This window comes from Gavialis gangeticus, unplaced genomic scaffold, assembly GCF_001723915.1.
Source record: "Gavialis gangeticus isolate Ggan-Ray unplaced genomic scaffold, GavGan_comp1, whole genome shotgun sequence".
In the NCBI taxonomy this organism is placed as follows: Eukaryota; Metazoa; Chordata; order Crocodylia; family Gavialidae; genus Gavialis; species Gavialis gangeticus.
Genome location: NW_017728992.1, coordinates 42,350,462 through 42,371,454, shown reverse-complemented (window position 1 = coordinate 42,371,454; position 20,993 = coordinate 42,350,462).

Here is a 20,993-nt window from a genome sequence, read left to right as displayed (position 1 = left end):
ATTCCACAGATTTATTATGGTCTAAATCTAGTATGGACTCCTATCTTCAGAGGGTGAATTGATAAGACTAATGAAAGACACCGAAACAAAGATCAGAGTGACCAGGCAAATAGGCTTCTGTATCTGATAGGAAGGTTGCCCTAATTGGTAAAAATTAGGATGTGAATTATGTCACCTACAGATGTTTTAAGAATGGGTGGGGATTAGGATGCGTCTTCTGTAAACATGAAGGAATTTTGATCACTCTATAGAAAGGGGTCTGGGTACCTTTAATACTTTGTATTGGGTTTAGGGGGTACATTTATTGTGCATTATGCCTATAACATTGTAAAGGGGACACTTTTACCTAGGTGACTTTTACCTTTACTTTATGCCTTTACTATGCTTTCAAATAACTTGGCTAACTCCATATACCCATTGGCAATGTGTAGGGGGTGCATGAGGGTGCATATGCAGCCCCTGAGCTTGGTGGTACACCCCCTGCATAAAGCACCGTTGATGCTGTTGGTGGTGACTGTGGGCGATTGGTGCTCATTCCCCACCCCTCTCGCCGTTGATACTGCCAGCGGCGTCTGCAGGCAGTCCCTGATCACCACTAGCCATTGCCGATGCTGCCGGCAGTGTCTGCGGGTGGTCTCCAACCACTGGTTGGTGCTCACCAGCCCCCCCCACTGCTGCCAATGGCACTGCGGCTGCCTGTGGGACTCCCCACTTGGCCTGCCCCCACCGCCGACACTGCCACAGCTGCCTGCAGGAGCTCCCCACTTGCTGCTGCCATGCCCTGGTTGCCAACACTATCGCCACTGCCTGCAGGCAGTCACCATGCCCCGTCCCGAGCCTCTGGGGACACGCGGTGTTCATGTATATACATACCAGCTAGTCATGGATGTTAGTGTCCAGGCTTGTTTATAGAAATAAACCCCGCTTAGATCTTTCTTGTTAAGCACTGAAAACTGCAGTCTCTTTCTTCTAATAATGAGGTTATTAGGGGCATGGCATCTCCTGGCAGCTCATGCAGAGTCCATCCAAACTGAGGGAGCCTGATGTAACTGGTATGACCAAAACCTCTAATGGCACTAATGGAGTCCGATAACAGCAGTGACAGAGTCCACCCTAACAACACTGGTGACTCCTGGCTGGGAGTCCTACATCTGTGTTCCTGTATCCCTTATTGAAATGGAATATATAATAGAAAAGATTTGTTCAGCATATCCTTGTTCAACATATCTTAGGAGGTCTTAAACAGCACAGTTTGCAATACCATGCTCCTGAAACACTTCATTGCTCTATTTGTGATGGTCTTGATGTGATGGGCTAGCTGGCAGTGACCTAGCCCAGGGGTTTTGAAAGGGCAAAAGATGATTGGAGGACTTGGGATTCCCTTTCCTCACCAATCTGGTAATGATTTGGCCCAGGGGTTTTGAAGGGGTAAAAGATGATTGGAGGACTTGGGATTCCCTTTCCGCACCAATCAGGCCCCAAAGACTCACCCCTCTGTGTCCCGACTGGCCCCTTGGATCACCTGGAGGGGGATAAAAGGGGCAGCGTGGGCTGACTCAGGGGAGAGACCAGCAAGGGACAACAAGGAAGGAGCTTCACAGAGCTGAGCCAGTGGGGCAGGAGCAGTGCCCCAGAAGAGCCTGAAAGAGCAGGACCTGCAGGCAGCAGTGGGACCCTCAGCAGCACGGTGTGCGGCCGATGGGAGAGGCTCCCCACTGGGCTCCAGGATCCCCAAGGAGAGGCTGCAGCCAGCAGGAGATGCTCCCCAGCTCCAAGAAGGATCTGAGCAGCGACCTGAGGGGCTCCCAGCTCTGCTTCCAGCTCCTCCAATCAGAGGCCAGGCAGCTCAACATGAGGCCGGGCTCCGGGAAGGTCAAGACCCCTAGCAGGTTAGAGCAGTCCCACCAGTGGTGGCTGTGGGGCAGTGTTCCTGCCTACCCTGTGGAAGAGCTGGGTTCAAGGCCCAGTTGAGATGATTTGGGGTGAGTGAGATAACAAGAGCCAAATCTTCTTGCAGTGGAAAGGGGCCATTGTGTTTTCCCCCTCCAGGTACCAAGGCCTATATTTCCTTGTCATTTGACATTTTGCATTTTGTGCCCTTTGTATATTTATATTGTTTGTTCTGCTGTTTGAGTTTTATATTTTGTTAACCCTGTTTTGTCAGTGATTGTAAGTGTCTAACCTTTCTTGAATCCTGCCCCCTTGGGTCGTTGTAGTGTCCACTATACCCTCTGATTTATGCCTGTTATGTTCCCAGTATTAAAAGGTATATGGCTAAGTCCCCATTGGTGGTCTGGCTCTGCTCAATAGGGGAGGAGAGTCCCTACACCTCCCACAGCGCTTGTGCACCTGCTTTGATCCCTTCAGTTGGAGAGGGGGTACCTCTTGGAGTACTGCCCGGGTTACATTTTGGGGGCTCGTCCGGGATTCCTGCATAGCAGGTGCTAGAATATTATTCAAGCGCTGTATACCCTGTAGAGAGAGAGTCAGCCACCAGGAGACATGTCCAATTCTGACCAGTCTGCCGTACCTTCTGGGAGTGATGAGACTATGCAGGGGGGAGTGGGGCAAACTGCTGGTACTGAAGCTACCCCAGAATGGGTAAGGGTTTTTCAGCAGATTCTGTGGGAGGTGACCCATTCCTCCAGTGACCAGGCAGCCTATAAGAGACTCCGGAGTTTCTCGGGAACACTGCCAGTCCCTGCAGGGGAGGAAGGATTTGACTCTTGGCTCTCCCATATTCAAGAGACTTTACTGACTTGGCAAATACCTGATGAGGATAAGCGACGCCGTCTGCTGGAGGTCCTGAGGGAGCCTGCCTTTGGGGCTGTGAGGACTGCCAAACTCCGGAACCCTGCTGTCACCACCCAGCAATGCATGCAGGTCCTTCAGGATGCTTTTGGCCAACCCACAGGGAGTGGGGAGGCATACTACGAATTGCTGGGAACTTTCCAGCGCAAGGGCAAGACTCTTTCAGCGTAAATCCTTTGCTTAGTGCCCATGCTACAACGCCTGGTGACCCAAGGAGCACTTAAAGCATAAAGTATGACAAGCTATCTTAGCAGAGCATCCCACAGGAGTGCGGGGGGCCCCTCCATGTGCTTGGCGGCAAACCTGAAAGTGGACTGGAAGCAGTTCCAGTCCACTTCCAGGTCCACCAGGGAGCACTCTGGAGGGATCTCCCTGCACCCCACTGGCTCAGCGATCGGCTGCAGGGGGGCCCCAGGTGCCCCTCTGAGACCCAGGAGGCACCAGTTTCTGAGCTAGGGGGATGTGGGGGAAACCCCCTTGTGCTCCCTGGCAGACCTGGAAGTGGACTGGAAGTGCTTCTGGACCACTGCCAGGTCTGCCGCCGAGTGCACTAGGGACCCGCCCCCAGCACTCCTGTGGGATGCGCTATGTGCCCCAGCATCACAGCATTCACGAGCCGCGTGCTATCTAGAGGTATATAGAAAAAACATTTAAAGCTGTGTCTATGTCTGAATTGCCGAATCTTTCCAAATCTCTCCAAATTGATACGGAGGGTCCTGATTCAATTTGGAGAGACTAAAGGGTCCTCTGATTTGATTCAGATTCAGAGATTCACCCACCGAATCAGGCTGAATCTCCACCAAATTGAATCAGGGACCAAAACTTCGCACAGCCCTACCGACCAGTGTTCCAAGTGAGAGGGTGTTCAGCATGGCTGGTGATGTAGTGACACCCCACTGCAGCTCCTTGGATCCTGATTTGGTGGAGCAGCTGGTGTTCCTGAAGGCGAACCTCCTGCTGCTGGGGTTCCCCAAGCTCCAGGTGCAAACAGAGTGAATGCCAGCCTCCTCACTCCGTTGGCACCCATTTTCTTTTTACATTTTTTAAAAACTATTTAATGTCCCACTCTCAGAGCTGGAGAGGGCACTCACTGCATCACCAGCCAGCAGGGGAAGAACATGTCCCTGCTGAGCTCCCGTGTCAGGATGAACTTGGAGGTATGGGCTGGGGCTATGGGGAAGGAAGAGGCCCCAGGTCCTGGGCATGACCACTAAAACTGCACTCTGCCAGGGTCAGGAGGCCTGGCAGGACTGCTGGTGGAGCGGCAGCCCCAGGAAATTCCAGGACCGAGGATCCCCCTGGTGAAAAGGGGGTAGGAGATGCCATAACCTCCAGCTACCACATGCATGCACACAGTCTTGGCTGGGGAAAGGCCAGACCCATCATGTCTTTGACAGGCCTGAGGCTTGCTGGTTGCAGTGGACTCGTGAGGCTCCAGATGAGCCCAGCTTAGTTGCCTCAGATGCCAACTTTCAGGTTGAAAAACCCTTTGTCAGGCTAAGGAAGCACCTGCAGTTGGTGTGTGTGCTGTTCTGGGATGGAAGGAATGGTAAAGAAGCAGTTTGAAAAGTGGATTGTAAATTCCCTTTGAGAATCAGGCTTGAGAGATTGGAGACAGGTTGTGTTCTGTCCTTGTCTCTGATAGATTTTAGTGTGCACTCATTCTGGTGCACAGTTGTTGCTTGGTGTCTCCACATATTTTCCATCAGGGCACTTGGTTTGGTATTGTACTGTGAAGATATCTCCATAATGGAGATACTGTTGACAGGTTTTGCGTGTCTTGTCATGGCATGGCTTGGATCCATTTGGTGTGTTTTGGGCTGTAGGAAGTTGGCTTCTGGTGATGAGGTTAGCGAGGTTCTGTGCTTCAGTTCTGATCCCCTACACTAGATTGGCCCGAGGATGGGAAGTCAGCCCAGCTGGGCTGACTTCCCATGTTACTGTCTAAAGATTTTACTGTCACACACTTCGGATGATCTGCATAATTCACTGGTGATGTCATGCTTTAGAAAAGGAGAAGGAATTAATTTATAAATGAAATTAATATGGAAAATGACCATGAGTTTTTAGTGGAAGTCCAGTATTAACAGGAGTGGAACTAATTTAACTTTTAAATATGAAGTAGCCTCCTCATCCACTATGATCTACAGATGTAATTATAACTGAAGAGAATTCAGGGGTATTAAACTGACAGCATTAGAGTCTTTTAAGTGGTTCCATGTATGTGTAGCAATAATAAATATATGCAATAATAAAATATGATATAGTATCCTGCATATAGTATGTATAATATATAAGCAAATTATATATAATACATAATATTATGATGAAACATATGAGTTTTTTGTCATATATATTTAGAAGAAGCAACTAATACTTGATTTTCAGCAAACAAGTTTTCATTTACTGTTCCATTTCCTTGGTTGTGTGGTTGAAGTTTATTTCTCACCTACTTTTGGCTTTCCTTTATGGCCGACTTGTGTCTGGATCTGGCTCACCTAATACTTATTTACCTTACTGTTCAATTGAACTTTTACCCGTCATGGGCCAAAAGGCAGGTTATATTGCTGGTCCTCAGTTAATTACACATGCTATTAGTTTTTATTTGCAGTGCCCAAGCAAGCAGGAAAACTGCAGGTTAAGTCACATTTGCAGTGAGATCATGACTCAATTCATGTTTCTGAGGAAAAGGAGGTAGTAATTAAGGGCATGGTAGGAGCAGCATCGCATTCAACCCAAACACTTGAGACAGCTACTTGGAACAAATGCCCAGTGTAAGAACCAAGAACGAAAGTATGTCTCAAGGAACACATGTGGAGGAATACTGACATCAAAGGGGCAAAATGAGAAAGAAATGTGAAGTCTTGTGTCTTAGGCTTTGGTTTTATATAAACAGTGGTAGAAATATTTTGGACTCAGGCCCCAGTTTATTCAAACAGTTCAGTTTTGGGAAGTTAGGGCTGTTTGGATAATAGATGCCATTATTTGGAAACCCAAATAAATACTTGCATGCACTCTTGCATGTTATAATTATGAAAAGTTTTTTTTTTCTCTCTCTCTCTTGTAGCCCTTTGGACTGGATCTCCACTGTCTCCTAGATATTGAAGATGCCTTTTCCTTTAGACCCAGATTTGCTTCTACCCCTCATGCTGATTTATCTTCATGCTTCTACTTTATTTCTGTAAATGACTTGCATTAGAAAAGCTAAATTGTGAAACTGAGTTTCTGGAGAACTTGATGGTATGCTACAACTGAAGAAAAATGTCTCTCTACATTTCCTGATGGTTTCCCAAGTATTTTATAATTTTGTTCTACTTCTAGAATCTTTGTTTCATCAGACGTACTTATACGAGTCAGATCTTACAGCATGGCCACATGAACAAGTTACTGCAAGGAAGACAAGGGAAGGGAAACAAAGCATGTCAGCTACTCCATGGTAACTGACCATACTTACTCTTTTACCTCCTGGTAAATGAAAGGTGATGTGTATTCGCTCATCCCTCATGAAAAGAAGGATAAACTACTGTTTCCTGTTAGAACTGGCACTGTAGAACTTGATGTTGGTGCTTTCTATTTGGATGAGTAGGTTCATACTTAGTGATTCAGAAGTTTCCAGACTAGTGGTCTTCCTTCTGTTTTGGAGATGACTATTACTTAACAAAAGCTGAAAGAACAGCTAGCAATGCACAAAAAAGCCATGCTTCCTAATATTTCTGAGATTAACTGTGTTTTATTTCCAACTCCCACATCAGAATCTTGTAGTGGAGAAAGCTCTTCCAACTGAAATATCATTATTCCTACAGGTTTTCCTCGCTTTATGCTGTACATGTGTTCCTGGAAAACAGCGCACAGCTCAAATTCGCATAAAGGGAACCCACTTTACAATGTAACAAATAGGGATACATTCCAAGACCTTGACTGTACTGGTCCTCAGACCCATTTCTACCACTTTTACAAAGACAAGTTTGGTACTCACCAACAGCAGACAGTGCACACAAGCAGAGGGCACTATTATAATGGGAATGGCAACCATGGAAATACATGTTGCAGACAATGAGCAAGGAGCACAGATCCACGCAGGAGACTATATTTTGGTGCGTGTCACTCCCAAAATGCACCGCACAAAGCAGCTGACTGTGGGCTTCCACCACACTGATCACATAGGAGTGAATTTACCTTGCATATAACAAATTTTTGGTATAAAAAGGGTCATCGCATAAGACCGAATTCACTCATACAGAACCTGCATAAAGCGAGGGAAACCTGTACACGTCACTTTGAATTTTGTAATACTTCTAAAAGACCCTAAAGCTAGGCAATACTTCCAGGTGCCTGAATGAGAAGAGCCTGCTCCAGTAAAATCACAGGGAGACCAGTCTTGTAGACTCTAATAATATTCTAAATATTCTCCCTGCTCACCAACCCTATTCCAGATTCCAGGTTTGTCCTATTTCTGCTGTAAACTGGAAACCCAGATCAATTTGTACTTTTGTCTCAAACCTGCTTTGAGTCTGAAATAACCATCTAGGAGGCTTCAAGCAATGATAAACCAAGTGTGTTGCAGAATTTGGCCTTTATTACAGATGTCTCATACAGTTGTGAGTAGGGTTTGAGTGTTTTCGATAAGCAAAGTAAATGGAATACACTTTTGTATCCAGTGTCTTCCCTTGCACATAATGTGGATTTAGAAATATCACGGCTGAGAACTGGGCTAGAGCTCAGGCTGTTCTCTTTAGAGAGAGTATTCTCAATGGCCAGGCGTAGACATTGCACTTTTACTGATATCAGTGATCAGAAACCAGTCTATACCTGGAACAGAACAGAAGTTTGGCACACAAAACTGGTCTGTACTTGTAACAGGACAGAAGTTCAGCACACATAGATTGATTTAAAAATGGCAGAACCTGATCTAAGATTTGCACCCCACTCCCCCAAAAGGCAAAGGGGTGTTCTGTTCGCTAGTGTACTCTGGTTCTGGTGTTCTATCTGCTGCAGATCTTTAAGAATGAGGCTAGGGACTTTCTTTAAACTATACAAGGAATACAGTACAGATACCATCACTAAATGTGAGAAAAAGTGAGCGTTACCTCATTGGTTTTAAAACCCATGGTAAATGCATCCAGATAGTCTTACATAGAGATAAGCTGTAACATTAAAAGAGCAAACAGGGGCAATACATCTCCCTAGAGCCACATTGCACATGATAGAAAGCCATGTCAGGCAAGTTCATGCACACACACCAATCCAGATAATGAGACAGGAGACTTAAGTTCCCTGTTGGCCCAAAAGAACATGAGTCTGTTGACCTTCAGCAGCATGCTGCCAGGTTTATCTATTAACCTTGGCACTTGAGGAAAGTGTGGTTTAAGTGGGTTGAGAGTTTGGAGATTAATAGTTTCAGTGGGCTGCGTGAGCTAGCAAGATTTTGTTACTTGTATAAGGGACTAACGCTATAGTAAATGTACATTTAGGAATAGAGTTGTAAGATATAAATTACTGACAGATATTTTTAGGACATGGCTAATAAAACACTCTGATAAATTGTTCTTTTTTGATGGTCTTTCCAAACATACAACTGGTACCTGTATAATGGTTATAATGGCAATCATTTTTTAACATTTTGCAAGCTATAAATGTGGACTTTGATATAAAGCCATTATATCGTATATATTAAAAGCAACATTATACCTATACCATAGTATGTCAGAGAAGAATTCTAAAAACAGAAGTAAAATTAAATAGAAATGGCTTTCTATATTTCTTTCTTTCTATAGCTTTCTGTATTTTTTCTTTTCTTTTCTTTGTTCTTTCTTTGTTGTCTTATCTTGTGATAGCCACTTTTTCTTTATGATACTACATGGTATCTTTCCCAGTTAAATATATTGTATCCATTGCAATTGATTGGACCATATTCATGGGCTGCTTTTTTGCTGCAGTGTAATTTGAAACGCTTGTACCAAGTTAATTTTATCCTAATAATTTTTGGCCAAAAGATAGCTCAGTGTAACTTCTCTTCATTATGGCTGGAGACTGATTTTAACTTTGTGTTAAATAAGAACATCTTTGAGGTTGTTCATAGTTGTGCCTAGGTGAAAATGGCGTCAAATGGCCATTTCAGGTGGAGTCAATGAAGTGGAAAGGTGCTCTGACTATTGTTCTTGCAGGAACAACAACAACAATAATAATAATCTGGTTGAAGTTGGGAGGCTGGAAGCTTTAAGAGGGAGCCAAGTTGGTGGTCACTCACCCAAGGGAGAAATTAGGGATAGCCAAAAAGCAAATGTGAAACGTTTATAAGTTAGCAGCAGTAATTGTTTTCTGTAGAACTTGATGTTGGCCAGCAGCATATGAGAGATGGTGTTTTCTGTTTGGATGAGTAGGTTCATACTTAGTGATTCAGAAGTTCCCAGATTAGTTGGTATTTGAGTACGTGTAGATGGCTAGTGGTCTTCCTTCTGTTTTGGAGATGACTATTACTTAACAAAAGCTGAAAGAAAAGCTAGCAATGCACAGCAAAGCCATGCTTCCTAATATTTCTGAGATAAACCATGTTTTGTTTCCAACTCCTGCATCAGAATCTTCTAGTGGAGAAAGTTCTTCCAACTGAATTATATCACTATTCCTACTTGTGTAGGTAACTTTCTCCATTAAGAAGGTTTTGCCACTTCTAAGGGGTATGAAGGAATAAAAAGAAAATGCTGTGACCAAGGAGGCAGCACCATCTGTGGATGTGGAGATGCCTTTGATCAATAACAATTCACTGCAATTATAATATTTAAAGGGTATGGAGGAATCTACAGGGAAGAAACCTCTGAGCATGAATGAACTATCCTGCCAAATCAGTGACAGAATTTCCTTTTTGTTTGCAAAACTGAACCCATGCAAATAAATGGTAAAGATTTACCTTTTGATAATGGGAGAAAACGTCAGTCTTCCATTTTTCAAATGGAGAATATGTAAAGCAACATTGACTCGTCTATTCCACTTCAGCTGATTTGTTTGTTGCTTTTCCTGTTAAGTCGTTTAACTCCAGACATCTTATTTTAGCCAGGAAATATGTTCAAGCCTGGAAAAACATAGCAAGTATCTTAGCAAAACATGAGAAATCAGTAGATTGTAAAAATAGTCATGTGGAGATACTTAGAAATCAAACTGAAGCAAGATCATAGGACTGATTTAAAAAAGGGAGAAAGAGTGAAACAAATTAATTATCTGATAGCAGGCAGCTTTGGAAAAGCTTCTTGACTCAATCAGGCTACATAGGATGGAAAGCATTTCCTTACTAAGTTCAGTGGATCTCACAGCAGGAAATAATATTTGCAATTCATAGAATTTATTGGAAAAATCTGATGAAAGAACAACTCCAAAGTACTACCATTTTATCAACATTACCTGGGGGAAAAAATTCAAATTCTTGGGAACACATTCAGGATGGAAATTTTATTTCTGCCCTGAAAGTTGCTAAGTGTTATTTTAGTATACTTGTCTACACCTAAGGCATTAGTTAGCAAGAGTAGAAGACAATGATCAAGACTTGTTTCTTGAGAAGAAGGAATTAATGCCAGGAAAGGCAGTGTTGCCATTTAAGAACATTTTTCTGGATTTTTTACACTTGATGTATTTTCACTAATGCTGGATGACAGAGGGTCTCTTTGAAGAAGCAAAATGAGAATCTCCCTTGATGTGTGAGGTCATGGCTATGACAGTGGAGCTAATGTGAAAGACAAGAACAGTGAAGTTCAGACAAGAGTTTGGGACCTTTTAATAAAACCATATTTTTGTCTCATGCAACATACTTTGAATTTTGTAACTGGGTGATGTCATGTATTGTTGCACTGAAGCCATAGTATTTTTTCTCTTTAAGTACTGTAGTTCTACTCACCACACCAGACTTGCAATAGCTTTGAAATGTGATGTGCAAATATGTAACCAAAACCTTCAAGTAAAATCATATGGGGGAGCTGAATTGGTTTGGTGCAGTCTGTGTGTTTTGGTTACCAAGTCCCAGAAATCTGCAGTACTTTGATTTTAGTTACTAATAATTCAAATTTGAAGGCATCTGCCAGAATGAAAACTCTGTCAGATTGCTGGCTCACAAAACCTGAAACTATAAATTCATGAGTAGTGTGGTATTTGGCATGATATACTTTATAATGTCAGCATTGCAAATAAAATGCTTGAAGAAATTGAAGTAGATGTCAAGCAAAGCATGCATCAGCTAAAAGCCTTAAAGGATTTCTTTGTGAACTCGCATGCTGACAAGAGATTTGCAAGTGTCCTGATTGATGCTGAGCTGAAAATTGAAAAGCATCTTTAAAGTACAAGCCAAAATGAGAAAGTTTGATTTCAAGGCCAGAGATAACTTGTGAGCTAATCCAGAAAAGATACGTCAAGTCAGTCTTTTCTGTTATGGTTTGGGCAATGCCATGCTGTCACTTGAAACATTTTTAATATGTGAGGAGCACCAACATTTTTGTATGGTTTATCTAAAATATCAAGCATGCCCCACCGAGAATCGTAACAGTAATGCAGTGTTTTAAGCAAAGCATTACAAGGTGGACAGCCTAGCAACAAGACATCCTCTGCATACAGGTCCTAGATTTTTGTAACAAAATTTCAAGCTCTTGGCAGATGGCTGAGGCCTGGAACGTGCCCAAAAACTACAATGAAATTCCTGTGCAAGAATAAGCTTTTGTCAACCTTCTTTCTAAATATATCTTTTTCATGCAGGATTCCATTACCCTTGCCTGTATCTGTCACAAGCAAATGCAGTTCTTCAAAAGCCTATAAAGAGATATGTGGATTCTATAATGGCTTGGCCTTGGTTTGTGGGTGTTGCTTTAATTTCAGTGGAAAGCAAAATTGTGGAGAATATGGAACTGAAAGCCAGCATCCATGTGTTAGCAGAGATTAAAGAAGGAAAAACTTTTTTACTGAGACTTACTGAAGATGCTTGCTTCTGGTTTTAAACTTTTGTTAAAAGAAGGCTTTGAAAGACAGGTTGTGTGCTCTGGTTTTGAATTTCTTCACCTTGTTTAATATTGGCTTTATCTTTGATAAACCGAAGTGATAAATCTAATCTTCTAGTACAGAGGTTCTCAAACTGTGGTCTGTGGACCACCCCTGGTCCATGAGCTCCATTTAGGTGGTCTGCACAAAGGTTACAGAACAATCGAGAATATCTATACTTGTAAGGTAAGACTACTGATATTAAAGTATGAGTTGTGTGCTTTTATTTGTAGAACAAAAAAAAGTTTAAGTGGTCCGCCAAGACCTTCAGCAATTTTCAAGTGGTCTGTGGAACAAAAAGTTTGAAAACCACTGTTCTAGTATTTTATTGGAGAGTTAGGAAGTTAGTGAGGGAGCCTGGCATAATGTATGCTTTCCTGTCCTAGAAAGCTAGCTAAAACCAGCAGTACTGTACATTAGATTTATGCCAGCCAGGAAGTTCCCTTGCTCCTGGGGAACTCTTTGTAGGCCTTGCTGGAGTATTGATTAATATAGGCACTGATCCATGCATATACAACTCACACAGGCTTTGCTAAGAGCACTGACTATAAGCAGGCCTCACCAAAGGCTCACTTGACACCTCCAAGATGCCTGTGAAAGCAAAGTGTTAAAGTTGATTATAAAGAAAAATACACCTGATAATGGCCTGCAGCTTAGGGGAAGTTGCTAGAGGTGTTGATGTTTGTTATGTAAATGCAACATGTAAACAGCATTGCTTGATCCATGTATAAGAGAAGGACTGGAAATCTTTGGAATTTGCTTTAGGTTTAGGGAACTGTGAGTTATGCCCACAAGCACTCAAAACTAACATCTTGCAGACCTCTTGAGAAGCATGTTAGTGATTGGGTGATTTATAGGCAGTAAACCTGGCCAGGCTTTTCCAATGAACCAGCCTCTGTGATCATTTTTGTGTGTGTGTGTAGTATCTGAGATCTGCAAAAGATCACACGCTCGTTACAGCAGCAGCGCAGACAGCACCAGGACAGAGTGCTCATACATGGAGAACACTGGACCAAGCTAGAACACGTGGAACAACAGCACTCTGCAGCTGTGCTCTGCAGCATTTTTGCAGAATGACCCAGCTCAGGTCTGAGGTGGACTGACACCAGTGGAGCCAGAGCCAGCAGGCTGGTATTCACGAGCCAGCACAAAGAAAGCATCTGGCCACGGCATGGGCTAAGCTTCTCACTGCCTAGCTGCAGTGGGAGTGGATTTCCCCACTGTCAAATGCCACTGAAGGCCCCTGGGTCTGGACTAGATCTAATAGCTCCATTGGCCGGATCAGGTCCTCAGGCTGAAAATATTGCATTATAGACCCTTTGCATGATTTGGGGAGCCATTGCCCGGCAAAGAATCTGATGTAGGCTCTTTGTTTGGCCATGATCTTTAACTGCAGAACTAGATACTGTGCATGTGAATTAGTACTTAATTAGCTGAAAATTAAAAGAGAAGTCACATCTTGAACAATGATGAAGATTAAAGATTTCAGCCACTCCAAATTGCCTTAACTAATGCTTATCTGCAGCATAGAAGAATGATTTGGTAAATGTCAGCAGCTGCCTTACTAACTAGTCATCTCTTCCTGATCATAGCTGAGCTTAGCTCTGCATCCATGCTTAGAAATTCAAGCTAGAAGAGTGCAGCCTTTTATAATTTTGTGTCTCTGCAAAAGAACAGCTGAGGAGACTGGCACCCTTAGCCCATGTGCCTACACGCTGCATGCTGTTAAACTCTTAGATACTGCACCACTCATGTTTAAAAATGGAAAGATTTTATTCATACCAGAAAATTCCACTAGCCATGTATCAATTATTCAGCACTTTATCAATGCCATCAAAAATAAACCACAGTGGCATAAGCATGAGAAATGACTTGGGCATTTGAAAGAACAGTGCTGGGAGTACTTGTCTCAGTTTCTTTTTATTTACAACGCACCCAGAAGCATTTTTGCCAGCCTCTGTTGCAGAGTTCTGTTGCACTAGCTCCCCCTATCCTTAGCTTGGGAACTTGCATTGAGAAAACAAACTGGCTGGCCACTAGGTGCCACTGCGGTTCAACAAAATTGGAATTGATCACGCACTTACCTGACATTTGAAAAATACCCTGAAAAAGGCAGTTTTGCTGTGAGTCCAGGTAGTTTCACAGTTTTGAGTAAATGGGAACAATTCAAACTTGCTCAAGAATTTGTCTGATCCAGCTACTGATGTGCCACCTAGCCTGATCATTGCTGTTGAAATTACACCATCATGATCCTTTTCCTTTTTCTTTTTTTTAAATGAAATTTTAAACTATTTCCCTTTTCCCATATACTAGCATTTGGAAACCTGAAACCAAATTTTTGTTTCTTTCTCTGATTGTATCCACTGTATTTCTTGCACATTTAGGTTTTAGACAGTCTGTTGTTCATTTAAAGAACTGTTTTGGGGTGTGTATAAGGTGGGGATTGGCAATTATTTTGGGTGGAGGGCTGCTTAATGAGTTTTAGTGAGCTGTTGAGGGCCGCATGGGTAGCCCTGTCCCTTGCCAGTTGCCCCACCCCCTTGTTGCTATGTTGGGATCAGAAGTCCTACCCCTTGCCCCCAGGAAATGCTCCTTTTGGGAGGGGGAGATGCCATCTTAGAACCAGAAAAAAAACAAATCGTACACTAAAAGTCAAACACCTACTAGAACATATTTTAATTTTATTACAAAAATATTTTGTAATGATTTATGTCTGTGTAGTGTATAGAGAGGTAATTGCATAATAACTCAAAGATAAATTTTTAGTTTTGTATATTGTGGGGGGAGGGTGTGTAGGGTAGTGTGGGTGCATGTGGTATGTGCATGTGGTGTGTGTGTGTGTGTATGGGGTGTGTGCATGTGTGTATGGGGATATATGGGGTGTGGTGGGAAATGGGGGTGTGGTAGGATGTGGATGTGTATGTGGGGGGATGTGAGGGGGTGTGGCTGTGTGTGAGAGGCATAGGGTATGTTGGAGGTTGTATATATGTGGGGGGTTGTGGAAGCAGGGTGTGGGTATGAGGGAGGTTGGGGAGGTGTGGGGACTCCCACACTTCCCCCATAGCACAGCAGCAGATGGGGTGCTGAGGGAACAGGCACTCAGTGGGGCACGGCTCCAGGCAGCACTGTGCATCACAGCGAGGGGCGCAGCCTCCACACAGCTGCCTGTATTGCTGGCACTCCCTGCCCCTCATGCACAGCCCCTGCACTAGCACAGCAGGGAGGGAAGCCCCACGTGCTGGAGCCGGGTGCCTTTCCTGCCGGGGCTGTACAGCCCCAGAGAGAAGCTTCAGGTGCTGGAGTCCATTGCTTTCCCCACTGGGGCTGTGCTGCACAGGAGGGAAGCCCCAGGCACCTTCCCGTGCAAGGCAGGGAAGGCAGCTAGCTCGAGAGCCTGAAGCTTCTCTCTGATGCTGTGAAGCCCTGGCAGGGAAGGCACCTGGCTCCAGAGTGTGGGGCTTCCCTCCCTGCTGTGCGAGTGCAGGGGCTGGGTGTGAGTGGCAGGGAGCACTGGAGATACAGGCTGCTGCATGGAAGCTGTGCCCCTAGCTGCAATGTGCAGTGCTGGCCAGAGCCACGCTCCGCTGGGCACCTGCACCCTGAGCGCCTCACGTGCTGCTGCTGCCACCACCTGCTGGGGCTGAGTGCAATGGGGGGCATGTGGAGGGTCCCCACACCCCCCACTCTCCCTCACACCCACACGCTGCCCACCCCAGCTCTGCACTGCCGTTTCCCTCTACCCCCCTGGGTGCAGGCTCTGCACTGACACCAGCCCCAGCCCCAGCCCCCTGGGCTCCCTCCCAGGTGCTGCCCTGCCCTTGCTGCTTCCCTACCTGCTGCCTGGAGCCGGCAGGACACCAGAGCAGTGAGCAGGTTTCAGGGGCTGTGGCAGCAGCCTCCCCGCATGGAAGTTGCATGTTGGCTGGCCAGGCCCTTCTGCCCATGAGGGTGGGAGCAAGGCAATAGGGTATGTTTTTGGGGCTGCGTGTACATGTGGGCACCTTGCTCCAACCCTCATGGGTGGAAGGGCTAGGTGGGGCACAATTTGTTGGGGGGCCCCATGGGTTGGATGAAAGTGCTTGGCGTGCTGGATCTGGCCTGTGGGCCATGTTTTGCCTGCCCCTGATATATGGGGTTGTGGGGGTGGTGTTCATATAAGCACATAAGATGGAAGAATTGCCTAGATTTTGGAAATGGGAAGGAAAGAAGAGTCACGTCTTAAGCAGGTCAGAATTGAGCATGTTCCATCATTCCTCCACTATAATATAGCAGAGCTTAGGGATGCTCAGCTAATGGGCTATGAGCAGCCCCTACATGTTTTTATGGAACCTATTAAGCTGCATAAAAATAAGAGAGAGGAAGTTGGGACAAAGTAGGAGACTTATAGTTCTGGATAAGGTGGTAGCTGAAGTGTCACTCAGGAGGTTATCCACAGGTCTGTCTTGAGTCCAGCGTGCCGGCAGAACAATTAAGTCCCAGCTGAAAAAACATGTCATCATAAGATGGGGACATACGCAACATTATACCTTGGCACTTGATGTCACTGAGGCTTAAGTTCAGAATATTGGCTCAGTGCATGCTGCCATTATATCTTCACTGCACTGATGCAGCAACACTGCTTCCTGGTAGGAAGTTACTGCTTGTAAAGTGCTAAGGATACGTATGCCCTTAATTGTTGTAATTAGATGTTGATTTGTTTCAGGCCTCTTCCTGAAATCCTTTTTCAGGCAAAACTCCCCATTGAAATCAGTGGGCTGTAAACATGCAGGAGGGCTGCAGGTGTGTGCATTGGGTGGTGGATTTTTGTGGTTTTTTGTGTTTTTCTTGCCCCTTCTGTGGTATCCAGGGGAGAGGAACTAGTAAAATTGCTCTTTCCCTAAATAATCCATTCTCCAGCTGTAAACAGCCATGAAACTTTCCTGTCTGACATGCAGGAGTGCTGGGAAAAGCCATGTTGCCTGCTCTAGGAATTTCTTGGCAATTCTTGAGATGGTTGGTCCTCCTATGAAAGCCCTGACTAGTGAAACTGGAATCTCAGTTTTTCAGTTGTTTATAGCAATCACTTTTTATTATTTCTGAACTGCAGAAGAAGCCTGTGATTCTGAAGCTCAAATATTCTACCATCAGGAGGCAACGAAAGAGGCCAATCCTATGTTTTTCTTGTCATGATTTTTCTTTAAAATCATGTGATTGTGTGGCGGCAAATGTTAATTCATCAGCTTTGAATGTGACAGGGCATCAATTACCTGAACACAGTACAGTTCTGAAGGTAGGACATATATCACGCCACATGCAGGTTGGTGGTGACTGGGACCAATGGCAACTAAATGGAAGAGAACTGTTTAAATAACTGAGGGGAAAAATTCAGAATGACCAGCAAATGTGAAAAAAGGTGAATCTGTTACCAACCATCCTGTTAGATCATTGGATTACGTTCATCTGATACATGTTTCTTTAATCAAACAGTTTGGTTTTATAAAAAGGCTTTGGTCACAATTCATTAAGGTATTGTGCATTTAGCTGGCAGTTCTGTGTTGGGCTGAATTTCATTTCCTGGTCCCAATCACCAGACCTCTCTGGGGATTACATGTTTTTGGAGTTAGTACCTCTTATACTTGCGGTTACTCCCCGTATATATACTGTTCTGTATTTGCATTAACATTTAAATATATCACATTTACTCAATTAGAAAACAAGTTTTCCCCCCCATTTAACATGGGGAAAAGCCTCTCTGGCCCTGGGGCTGGAGTTAGAGCTAGAGCCACAGCTGCTGCCTGCCCCCTGCCACCTCTGTATGCCCTGCCACTCCTCTACCACAGCCCCCAGTCTCTCCCCCATGCTACTTCTTCCCATCTCCTCCCTTCTGCTGCACTTCTCTTTTCCTTTGCTCTGCATCAGCCGTCTCCATCCTGCTGCAGCTTGAAACACAGAGCATGGAGCATGTGCTTCATCCTGGCTCTGTAGTAGCAGTGCTGCCAGGCTGGGGCCATGCTCTGTGTCCCAGGCTGCAGTAGGGGCAGAGCCTGCCAGTGTGGAGCAAAGGTAAGGTGGGGAGGTGGAGGGGCAGGTGGTGGGAGAGACTTGCGGGGAGATGGGAGGAGGGGGGTGGGGACCTGAGGCTGTAGGGTACAGAAGCAGTGAGGAGGGAGCAAGAGGGAAAGGAGGATCATTTCCCACAAAGTACATTGCTTTCCATTCTTCCAGGAAACAGGTGTGTGGTGAGAGAGCTGCTTTTCTATTACTGATGCTCCTTCCCCATAAGCTGGACATGTCTACACATGTGCTTTACTGAGCAGTAGACTAATTTATTGTGCAGTAAAGTGTCACCATCTACACATGCACAGCAACTGGGCTGGAGGCTGGTGTAGACATATTTACAGTACCATCAGATAGTCCTTTCAGACACGTGTAGATGATGACATCAGGATTAGTTTACTCTGGCTCAAATTGTGCTGGAGTTTATTCAGTCACATTAATTGCACACGTAGTTGTGCCCAGCTGAGTATTGGATTTTAAAATTATATTTTAGTCCCGCAACTGAGAAATATCATTCTGGCCAAAGATGTCTTTTCCTCCCATCCTCCTCCCTTTTTGTTATAATGGAGCTTATTTGCCAAGATTGTAGTTTAGCCAGTTCTGCCTAGGGGGACAGGACTTTCATTCATATAGCAGATGTATATGTGCTCCCTGACAGCTCTCTGTGTACAGCCACAGCAGCATTTCGATTAGCACTCTCTCACCTTTTGAACTCCTGCTACGTCAGTGTTTCTAATGATAGCCTGAGTCTGGTGAAATCCCAGGAAATTAATTAGGCCTTGCTAAAGCTATTATGGAAATTAACTGATTGTTATTCATAGGGAACCCTGTGTAGCTTGAGGACCCCTGCCAATGTGACCCCTTATATGAGCAGTACTGTAAAGAGGTCAGCACTGAAGAAAATCCTGATCTAGGTTCAAACAAACAAACAAAGCCTTGGAAAAGGACATTTGCCTATAGCCATGAAATACTTCAGCTGAAGATTTTGCCTGTCAAAATACCTTATAAATATTGATGGACTCCACAAATGTTGACCCAGCATGTCAATTCTAGTTATTTACCATAAGGAAAAGCACACGTCCATTTTCAGGATGATGTCACTTCAGCCATCATTTCATGGTCACAGACCCTATGGTGAGTGGGTTGAGTCCTTTGCCTACATACAGCCCAAGTGAAGTCTGTGGGGTTTCTTCGTGCTAGAAACAGATGAATTGGAACCTAGTCATGTTGATGCTTCAGTGTCATGATCCATTAGCTGTTTTGGCAGTGGGATGTGTGCCTTCAACAGTGTATTGATTAGCCCAGAAAATATGTATGTGGCAATTCTATCCCCATTATCACTCAGCTAAGCTTTCCATCCCAAACTAGGTCAGGTTCAAGAGAATAATGCAATCACTGAAGCATAAAAGGCAGAAAGACTGTATAGGTCCAATAGTGATATCTTTAAACAATGAATCATTCTGTGGTTTAATGGCTTTAAATTGATCATGCATTTTACTACAGCTTTAGACACCATTACAGAATTTACTTGGATAAACAGGGTAAATTGTCTCAGGGTAGGCAGTGAGTCTGTCAGTGGAAGCGTTACAAAAATAAATTCTAAATTGCATGAGATTTTCTGATATAGGTGCCTTGACTGTGACTAGGACTGTGTTTTACTGGGCATTGTTTCTCTCCGTACACAGCAAGAGAGACATACCTGTGAATTCGTGATCATAAGGCCAAATGTCGAAAAAAAGTGTAAGGTTCAGAGTCCACATATTGTCCTTGACAGGGCTGCAAACAGGACCCATTGTCTTCTAAGGACCAATGTCTTTTTCTCAAACTAATTTATATGCTGCTTCTTTGTCCTTCCCAGATAGTCTGTCACTGAAGGATTTTCTTCATTCTTGCAAGAGCTGGACAATGGAAAGTCCCAGATTTCTCAACATCCTCTTGAGAATTCACTGCCAGTATGACACTAAATCAAACTGATGTCTGGTGAGTATTAAAGCCTCTTGGTTTACATCAAGGCTGCCCAACTTCTGAGCAACAGGGGACTGCTTACACCCCAGGTTGCACATAGCAGGCTTCACCCTCATGCAGCAGGCCATCCCTGCCTTTGTCCCACCCTGCTGTGCTCTCCAGTTCCCTCTGAGCCTCCTGAGTCAGCCACAGCTTCCCTGTGGGGGAAGGAAGCAGAAACTGGAGGAGGAGGAGAGCCTGATGGCAGCAGCAGGAAAATGATGAGGGGAGCAGTGCCAAGACTGGGAGCCTGGGGGTTGTGAGTTAACCCCTCACATTCCCTGTGGGCCACCAGCTGGACAGCCTTAGTTCACATGAAGGTACTATGCAGGTTACCGGTAAGCATTCCTGTACATATTACAGAGATGTTGTGCTGCTTTACTAATTAATATTTACTGCATGCTTTAAGATATGTAGGTGGGAGGTACTATAGAAGAGCAAAATGTTGCCATGAAAAAGAAGAATAGAAGTGATTTAGAATGCTTTCTATTCTACTCTCCTAGTTGGTTTACACTGGGGTCCCTGTGCTGTTCCCATCACTGCAATCTGTGTGTCCCTTCAGGTAATGCATTAATATAACCAACATGTCACATGTAGGTCACTTTTTCTTCCATGTTTCTTTTTAAATGTACAGCTTTGGATAAACACCTACAACTGATACTTCACAAAGATCAGAACTTGAGAGAAATATTCCCAGCCCCTCCACTCCTGGTTTTCAAACAGACCCCCAACCTTGCCCACCTCATCGTCAAAAGCAACCTCTCCACTGCCCAATAGACATCAAGTAGGACGTGGCCTTGCTTTGGCAAGAAATGCTTCACCTGTTATCACACCTCCACTTGACTGCTACTGCTGTCAACACTCCTCATATAAGGAAAAATAATGCAGAACCCATGCCCTACCCAAAGTATGATATATTTGATCCAATGTACCAAGTGCTCTCACAGAAGCTATATGGGTGAAATTAAATAGAAACTATGTGCCAGAATGAACTCTCTCACACAAAAATATAGAGGATGGAGGCACACACCATTAGGAGCACATTTCTCACACAACAATCACTATTTCTCTGACCTCACTATACTTTTGCTCAAGAGAAATCTACCTAATGCCTTGGGAACAAAAATGCATAA